At 31.6% G+C, this 10112-nt stretch overlaps 1 long non-coding RNA gene across 1 annotated transcript; it reads left to right on the forward strand.

Annotated features, from left to right (window-relative positions):
* Positions 1 to 3: 3 nt before the first annotated feature.
* LOC149907187 (uncharacterized) lies at positions 4 to 956 on the forward strand. Its single transcript, XR_016456927.1, has 2 exons — positions 4 to 334; positions 767 to 956. It is a non-coding gene; the product is annotated as an uncharacterized LOC149907187 (long non-coding RNA).
* Positions 957 to 10112: the final 9156 nt, after the last annotated feature.

Genomic DNA, 10112 nt, shown 5'->3' on the forward strand with positions numbered 1-10112 from the left:
ATAAACCTATAGAGTTCTTATATTGAGACAGAACAAAATACATATTTTCTAATCTACTTACTCTTAGTCAATAACAGCATAAGTCAGATTGAGATAGCGATAGAGTATCTGCACTGTCTTCAAACGTAGCGCGCCGGCAGTCAGTTTGTTTTCCAACCAGCTGGTGGGCTCAGTGCGTCAAGTGTTTTTAACGAAATATTTAGAAAATATAAAGTGTATAGTGTTTCTTTTTATTTGTCAGTGTGCTAAAATGACTATTGTATGTTTAGCTACCGGCTATTACTAGTCGAATGGGAGTTTTGGATGAAAACAATGAAAAAATATCTTTCCATCGGTAAGTGATTTTCAGCAAATTGATAAATATTTATGTTCTAACCCTATTTGAAGGTTTTATCAAGCGCTTTTTTATAAGTTTATGTTGTAACTGTAACATTTACCCACTTTATGGGGTTGTGGAATACAAAAGAATTAAATAATTTTTAAAAAATGTCACAATATTATCACGTTTGGCATTTTGTTTACCACCGTAGTGTTGTAACACATCTAGCGTATATTATCGATTTATGACAAAAAATCTATTTCATATTAACGTTGATTTATTTATTTTGTTTCTTATATCAGATTTATATGTAGTTGTTGTAGCAAATAATAGATGTAAATTTTCTACAGCAGGAAAATAAAAAATACCACGTGGTTGTTTTATTTGACTTATCTGTTTAGTTTGTTGTTTCTCTTTTAGATTATTAATAAATTCATTTTGTTTTAGATTTCCAGAGCTAAATAAAAAATGGGTATAAAACATGAGACGTGTAGATTGGACGCCGTCGAAATTTGCTAGATTGTGTTCACTGCATTTCGAGCCTGCGTGTTATCAAGATGGATACTCTAGAAGAATTGTGCAATCTTACGCTTACGTTTTTTTTGTTCCTTTAGATAATAAATACATTTGTGTGTGAGTGAATTTTTATTTGGAAATTTTTTTACACATTTACTTTAAATGTGTAACTATGTGAAAATTAAACGGTTGATGAAATGACAGTTCTCATAGATGAGAAACTACTATTGAAATACATACTTAATATACAAGCGTTTTCAAAGAAAAACCCGCATAGTTCCCATTCCTGTGGGATTTACGGGATCAAAAGTAATTTTTCCAAATTTCATTGTAATCGGTTTAGTAGAATTTGCGAGAGTAACAAACATCCATCCTCACAAACTTTCGCTTTATTAGTAGGATGTAAGGAAAATGTTTTCTTTAAGACTGTCCTTTTATGAACTTGTTAAAATTCATGCTGACTGTGCCTTTCTCCTCACTCCTTTAACTTTATTGATCTTTATTTTAAATTAGTTACATTTCAAGTTTTAAAATTTATTTTAAAATATACTAGCTTTCCGCCCGCGTTTTTAAAGAAAATCCCGCACAGTTCCCGTTCACGTGGGATTTCCGGTATAAAACCTATCCTATGTGTGTATGTACAAAATTTCATTGTAATCGGTTCAGCAGTGAAAGAGAAAGTTATCCATTCTCGCATAATTTAGCATTTATTATATTCGTAGGATTAAACAAATAATGTATTCAACTGAAATTTATGATTAATTTTGTTTTTTTTTATTATTTATTATTTCACGAAACCGTAAATGCAAAATGCATTCACGATTTTATCGATTGAAGCACATCCCATCACTATCACCTTCTATCTATCTAAATACGTACCTATAGTAAAAATGGTGCCATGACTATGTTGAAACGTAGCTTGTAGTCTATAGCTATCTCATTCTTTCATACGACGTTTTCTTTAGATAGAGAGAAACAAATATATGTAAATTGTATACGCTCGATACAAGTACTCTATAGGTTTATTCCTCTGAGGAAATATGTATGTCTACATTCAAAGAAAGAAGAAGGAGAACATTGGTAACTTCAGTGAAGGCGCCTTTTAATAATAACTGGTATGGTTCACTGTGGTTTACATGGGGTATTGCTCATTTTATTTTTGCTTACAGCTTAAATTGATTAAATAAATGATCATGTATATCAGTAGTCCCCAAACTTATTTTTCTCGTGGACCACTTTCAAAATTTTACTGGTTTCGGTGGACCCCCTGCTGCTACATTTCTACCACATTCTTAAAGTCGCCAAAAAATAAAAATTGTGTCACTTCTGAGTTCTGTCTCTATATTCCGATAGGTAAAATAAAAACGAAAAATGGTACATTTTATAACACTAACAAAAACTATGCTTACATTTTTGCTCTTTACTATCAAAAGCAGATAAATTTTCGTGGACCCCCATTTTTTGTTCACGCCTACGTAGACCTCCAGCAAGTCTCCGGTGGACCCCTGGGGGTCCACCTGGACCACTTTGGGAATCACTGATGTATATCATCATCAGCCGCAGTATCTTTGAGTATCATAAAAGAAACCCAAATTAATATAAGCATTAAGCATATTTGAAGGAACAAAGGAAGAAAACTTTGTGAGCCCAGCTATTTTTTGGATACTTCTGGATACTCTCATTCTCAATTCAAATTAAAATTATTCATATCCTTAGTTTTAATAAATAAATTCAGAAGCTAAGAACACATGTTTAATTCCTTTTTCATTCGGTAAAAAAATGGTTGCTAAAATAAAAAGCAAACCACGGGCAAACTAAGTTATTGCAAAAGTGTGAGTGGGTAGCTTTATATCATAGCATAATGCTACTGCACCATAGACAATAATAAAAGGCGCCAACGAGGGCGCCAATTTCAAGCCAATTTCGATGACGTATTTCAAGTTTCAACGATTATTTTTAATTAAATTTTAAAAAGGAACATGTACTTGAATTTTAAAAGGTCCGTCTTATTAAATAAAACTGTGATAATATTATCTAAAATACTTTAAGGTTTTGGTTTTTTGGATACTTATCATTATAATATTGCGTTAAAGGACGAAAGGGTACCTAAGTAAAGAGGAATAGCAGGATAGCATGTAAGTAAAATAGTTACCTGGTAACGTAGTCGTACTAATTATAAAAAATTAACGAGGATTAACAACCTAGTTCATAATACCCATGTCAATATCATCATTATTTGTTTTTTTTTCTACTCTGTTTTGTGGTATTTGGTGGATACATAAAATGCCCCTGAATAAAAAGATATTGTTTTATGATCGACATAAATTATTCTCAGAATACGTATTCAACATATTATAATATCTAGGTACTCATGTAGGAATATAATATCGCATTGTATTATTTGTTTGATATTTTTATTTTATTTGCTCAGTGATTACACTGATTCGTTGTTTACCTAATAATGATAACTTAGCAATTTGTAACAAAATAATGCTTTTGTTTTATGAGAGATTTTGTGTTAATCACTAAGATTAAATCGTGTACCTAATTTGAAAATGGGTGTGTGAAAAATAGTATTAGCATTGTAAATGAAACCTATCGTATTAGAAGGAAAAATTACGTAGACGAATGTTTCGAGTTTCTTTAAACTGTAGGTAATACTTATTATGTTATGACTTATACTAGGTATAAAAACTTCAAATTGTGATCCAATTTGTTAAAATTTAGCGAATTTTCCTAGATATTTAGTACTTATCTATTTAACTTATTGTAATCGAAATTATCCTGCAAGTCAGTGTTAAACGAACTCAATATCATTGACAACACTTAGTACGATCTGAATAATCCGAAACCTAAACCAGGATTTAACTAGAAAATTATATTATAATATTTAAGTCACGAATATTTGTAAATTTCATAATATTTTATTTCTTACTTATTTATACAATCATTACTGAACATAATTATTTAATATTAGAGTTTATTTTTATCGTTTCACTTATTATAACAGATAAATCATCAAACAGGCATAAGCCTACAATGTTTATTGTATTCCTTAATAATCGATAATTTTACAAAACCACAGAATAAATTAACTTAGTCAACGAAGCTTGTAACTCGTAACGCACAACTCAAGGAATGTTTTCTCTGAATACAATATTCTACGTCATGTATAATTAAATACATATAAATTAAAAATTAATGAATAATATAGGTACTTCGAAGATTTAGTATTCATATATCGTATGCATATAGCAAGTGAATCCAATCGTAATTACCACATTGCACTTCACTGCGGCCACTGCATTCACACTTTGAATACAAATTGCTAATACAAGGTATCAATTGCGATTTATTTAGCGTTTTATTATACCGGATTTATTAGAGAAAAGCGTCAACAGGATAAGTACATACTGATCATTTTCCAGTAGGTAAAATAAGTTATAACGGAATAGTTTATGAAAACTTGTAACAAAAAGTGGAAATGTAGGTAGCTTATGTTTCAGTGTACAATAATATGGCAAGTGACATGAAAGTACATTAGTTTTCAATAACTCTTGATCTGGTGAAGCGTTAAATATAGGAACTAGGAATAATAATATTCTTTATATTACTAAATATATAAACACGAGCTACTTTTAATTAATTCTCCCCAATTTTCTCTAGATTTGTCCATCGTCTATGACGCTAAGTCGGTACGACATAAGACGAGTTAATCCTTTAAGAGTTCGATATTACCGCACTTAGACTGTTAATCTTAAACAAACGATAACCCAGCTCTTCCCAGCAGATAAAACAAATTTCCGTACACTAATTTCTCTAGTCGTTAAAAATAGCCGTAATATAATTTGTCATGGACTCTTGTGATCATACCAATTCAGGTTAATACGGTCTTTGTAAAATCAACATAATTTGGACACATGAAATTCTGTCCCGATTGTAATATCCTCTAAGAAAAACATTGACAATAGGTAGGTTATCCGTCTTTAGGCATTAGATGTAAGTATCTATGGATTTAGTTTTAAAATCTGTTAAACAGTTTATCAGTATAATCAAGTGTGAATAACCCATCAGATCCTGAATTATCATAAAAAAGCATAGCTTTCTTTCCTGAAAATATTCCATACTATGTGATTTTCTCGTAAATACAAGCATCGTCCCGTTTTATTCTTTTTATAGATTATGCTATACGTGGCTATACACTTCCTGTGGTTGTGCGCAACGATGGAAATACTCCACTACCTCGTCTATGAATTTGTAGCCAATTGAAGGTTATTTTCAACAATTTAGTATTATTTTTGCTTGGCTATATTCACGCTACATCTCTTGTTTAATGTTATTTCCTATATTCTAACTTGCTTCTTCTTATTTGCTGTGTGTTTCATAGGTACCTACTCGTAAAAGGAAACAATGCTTTCACAAACCTAATTGTAGTCCGAAGTAGATCTTATTCAAACAACGTAATCGTAAAATAAACCTGACTAATGTTAAGGCTGCAGTCTAGCAAAATTGCGTTTTCAACAAGTTATTTGACAATTTTTTCCCGGCTAATGAAATGATAAACTGAATTTTTTTTTCTTGTTTATCAATTAGTGTTATATACGCAATGCGCGTGAATTTTTTCACATTTATAAAGTTACTATATGTTACCTTAATCAGGCCTTCAAGATAAGTCTCTTTCCCCCAAAGACATTTCGAGCTAAGTTTGTGCACTCACTACGTTGCAACCGATTACAATTTACACAATCTGATCAGCGCATTATTATCCTTATATAGTCGTTATTAAAAACTGCTGAATACAATTGCCGAAAAACTTATGATTTTCTTAATTAGAACGTTATAAATTCATTAAATTTCCCATTTTTTGCCTTACAAAATCTATTGATAAATACTGCTAAAAGTTATTTTTTCCATTAATTTATTCGAGTTGGTTGAAGACCAATGAGTATTAATCCTTTAAAAAACATTTTTTTTGAATTTTGATAATTCTTTAAATATTAAAAAAATATTTAAAATAATTAGGAAAAATCCTAGCGAATTTCTTTAGTCGCGCTCCTTGGGCCGGAGCGTTCTGACGTGTGCTCTACGCTCGATTTTCCTTCATACCGAAGTGAAAGTTGCTCTACTTCATTAAATTTAATATTTTTGTTAATTGATTATTTTTATCTTAGTTTTGTGCAAATATTCGTATTTTTAAACATTTGATTTCGATAATATGGAAAATAAACGAAAAAAATACGCGTGTAACTACATACTAGAAAAAAAATTATCTTCGAACATAAAGTTAATGAAACCAAATAGATTGCAAAGGTGATTGGCAACAATTTCTTTATTTTACGGGGTGTCAGTAAAGGGATGTATATTTCTTTAAAACTAAAGTAAGCTCATAAATTTTCTTATAATATAATTTTTTTGAAGTTCCAAAAATGTTTATTTTTCGTTTGAGAAATACGAAATATAATATAAACTTGTATTGAGAACTTGAACTTCCCAAGTTCATCCGGGGAAATCCCCATACGGGGAAAATGATTTGTTTACTCCAAAATTGATCTGAGGTGTTTTAATTTTTTCTTCTAGTCATTTTCAACGTAGCGGCATGTTGTTTGATTATTAATATTTGTAACTTAAATACAGGATGTTGGTTTTATATTCTGATCTTACAGACGCGCTGACAAATTTAGTCCGCCATTTCTAGTTTAGTCTACCAACTCTAAGTACCAATATTAAAACGAATGGATTATCATCACATCATCAAAACTCAGATGTAATGGAAGATCACAATAACATAGAAAATTCAGTGGGTGTTGAGAACTAAACAAACAGAAGTAACAGAGACGCGAAGAATAAAAAAAGAGGACGAAAACGATAATTCGTTGATGCTTTCCCTTTTCGACGTATTGTTAGGGTACATCACCAATCTGCAAAAAACAAAACTGATGATTCCCAATTGCTGATTAAAAATGAAAAACAAATAATCGACAACAGTGGTGAAAATTTGCTGATCACAATGAAACATCCTTCAGTGGTAGCAGATTTACTCATTTCAAATGTATCGGTGAATAGCGTAAAGGAGAGGAGGACAGGAAAACATTATGAATGTGGATGGTGGATTGTATACAGGTTGAAATCGATAAGTATGTGCAGGCGATTATGACGTTATTATTGCAGGTATCAAAAAACTTAAAACTGATATCGAAATTACTTTACCTAATGAGCAAAATGACAATAATAACTTTTTAAAAGTATAACGAGAAATATCTAAAAAATTTACTTTATACACTCCCATATCAAAAAGGGAAAATGGGACTAGTAGAAGTTAAATGTCTAATTCCAGCAAAAGACATGAATGCGGAAGATGCGGTCAAAAAAAATTTAATATTTGAAATACAATGCAAAAAATAACACTTTTGTCATAGATAAGAATCATGACTATTTTTTCTAAATTCAGGGACAACTAAACGTTGCAGAAGCAGAAGTCTGCTTATATGCTGTTTGGACTGGAGTGAATAATTCGTTAAAAATAGAATATATAAAAAAGTATGTAACGTTTAGGCAAAATAAAATGATGGACCATTATCAAGATTTTACATAAATTGCCTACTGTCAGAATTGATTGATTCGAGACTTCAGCATTCGATGCCCATCAAGGACCCATCCTATATCATTCAAGCGATTGAAAAAAAAGAGATAAATCCAGTGCAACCGATAAAGCATCAGAATGCTAGCAAAAGATTTATTAGGTTTATCAATATAAATCTATATATTACACATCTATACTTATAATAAATATGTAGAGAGGCCAATTCTGTACATGAAATATATTTAAAAAAAAACTATGAAGGTGTGATAAGGGATCGCTACTGATGCCAAAAATGCAATCAGTAAAATTTTTGTCTGTCTGTCTGTCTGTCTGTCTGTCTGTCTGTCTGTATATTCGTTATAGAAACAAAAAGTACACGACGGATTTTAACCAAATTTGGCACAATTATTCTTCATACTCCTGGGCAGGTTATAGTAAAAGAATCATGTAAATCGGTGTAGAAACACCAAAGTTATACATGAAATACGCTATAAGTCATCGCGCGTGAATACAGAATCATGCAGCCATAAGGATTATTTTTGTGTATCAGTTGCCGCGTTCGACGCGCTTCGCGGCGGGAGCTATAAAAAGGCGGCGGGTCTGCACCCGTTTCGCGTTGTCATGGCATCACGTGTGAACGGCTGAACCGATTTCGATAATTCTTTTCTATTATATTCCTTGAAGTACGAGGATGGTTTTTATGTAGAGAAAACGTAAATATGTACCACGGGCGAAGCCGGGGCGGACCGCTAGTAATATAATAAATCTGTAGAAGACGCGAAGACTGACATCCGCGCGGACGGAGTCGCGGGCGGAAGCTAGTCAGAAATAAATATCTTTTGTTTTCATTTGCGTATTTTTCTGTTTTATAATTTTTTAACACAAACATTACATTTTTTTTATTATATACAAAATTTGTTTATCCGTTTTATTAGTTAAACTGAACAACTTTCACTTAGAAACTTAGGTCGAAAAAAATGTATAGAGTTATGCATTTTGTATGGAAAGCTTATTTTTTTTTATATTTCGTCCAAATTTCTTTGTAAAAGTTGATCAGTTATATAAACATGAAGTTGAAGATATCAATAGAAAGTATTCGCAAATTTTGTGTACTGATAAAAAAAAATCACCCGGTGTAACTTTCACGAAAATTGTTTCAAATTGTCATTTTTGGTACTTATTACGAATATTAAATTATGCATACGAATGATTTAATTTTTAAAAATTAAGTGGAGCAACTTTCCCTTAGTACATTTGTATTATTTACATATAGGATGACAGGATGCATTTGTTTGCACTACTAGACCAAGCCCTTAATGACCTCGTGTTTTCTGCCCATGGATTTGAATGAAAAAATGTATCGATTTAAAAAGAACATTACAATTCAGGTCATGAAACCTATGCATTACACGTCTTCCAACGAAATTGGCATTAATTTCGACCGACAATACATCGGAAGCTGCTATTGCCAAATTGTTTTGAATATACCACCAAGGATACAACAAAATACAGCTGCATCATAAGTGGTCAAAATATGACACGCGAATTTTAACGAGGAGCACAATAGCATGGGTTTAATACGACTTTTTCCCCTTTTACAATACCAGAATATAAGGATATAATTATAATTCGACATCACGTCTAAATTTGAGTGCGATAGATCGGCTAATTTATATTTTTTAACATGGATTAAAATGAAAAGCTCCATTCAGGAAAATCTATTTTTCAATAGGTTTGGTTCACCTTTAGGAACAGAAATATGCACGAAAATCTGACACTGTTTATAATATTACCAATTTATTATATTCTTTTAGCTTTCAACGCCTTTATATTAGACTGCACAGTAGGTTTGCAGACTATATTTAACTGCTAATATAGCTAAATACTTTGTTGTGATACCGCTAAAATATTACTTCCTTACTTCTATATTGCATAGACTTGCCTAGGCAACAGGTAACAATTTTATAGCTTTCTTGTCTTTGATCGTGTTTCAATGACTCTATCCACAAACAAATAACCTTCATATGACGTTGAATGTAAAGAGGCTTTCACGGTAATCCCTAATCCTCGCGTCTTTAGATTAGCATGGTGCAAATATTTGTGACGTGACATCTGATGGGCATTTCATGGAAACAAGGTTATATTAGATGTAGTTATAATTTCTTCAATTTCTAAATTATTCCATTTCGTCATGATTTCGTCACAGATTTTTTGAGGGTAAAAAAAATTAGAAATTGTTTGCACTAACAGCAATAACTTACCTTTTTGAAGACTGTACCTATTCAAAACCCCAGGTACCCCAGGTAACCCTACTATGTATTGAGCACAGACATGTATTTGAGGTATTGAACAATCAAAGAAAATTATTATTCCAGCAGTAGGTACGTAATCCGTTATCGGGGAGAACCCGATTTGAACAACTTCGGTTTCCTAAATAGATTACCAGAGGTAGGTACTAAGTATACCTACTAATCATAAACTGTTTATTCTGGATTTTCCCACAACAGTATTATGAACCAGCCATGGTTAAATATGGTTTAATAAATAAATATGAATTTGCTAGTCAGTTAAATTCACGGCGTAAACTGTATGGAAAGAAGAGGTCAAACGGCCCCAGTAGGTACCTTGTATAAAAATGTACATATCCTGTAAAAGCTAAAAACACGAATGCCTATGCATAGCCTATCAATCATCATT

This window comes from Colias eurytheme, chromosome 7 (genome assembly GCF_061535395.1).
Source record: "Colias eurytheme isolate Ceu_HAF_F1 chromosome 7, ilColEury1 Martin Lab GWU primary, whole genome shotgun sequence".
Classification (NCBI taxonomy): domain Eukaryota; kingdom Metazoa; phylum Arthropoda; class Insecta; order Lepidoptera; family Pieridae; genus Colias; species Colias eurytheme.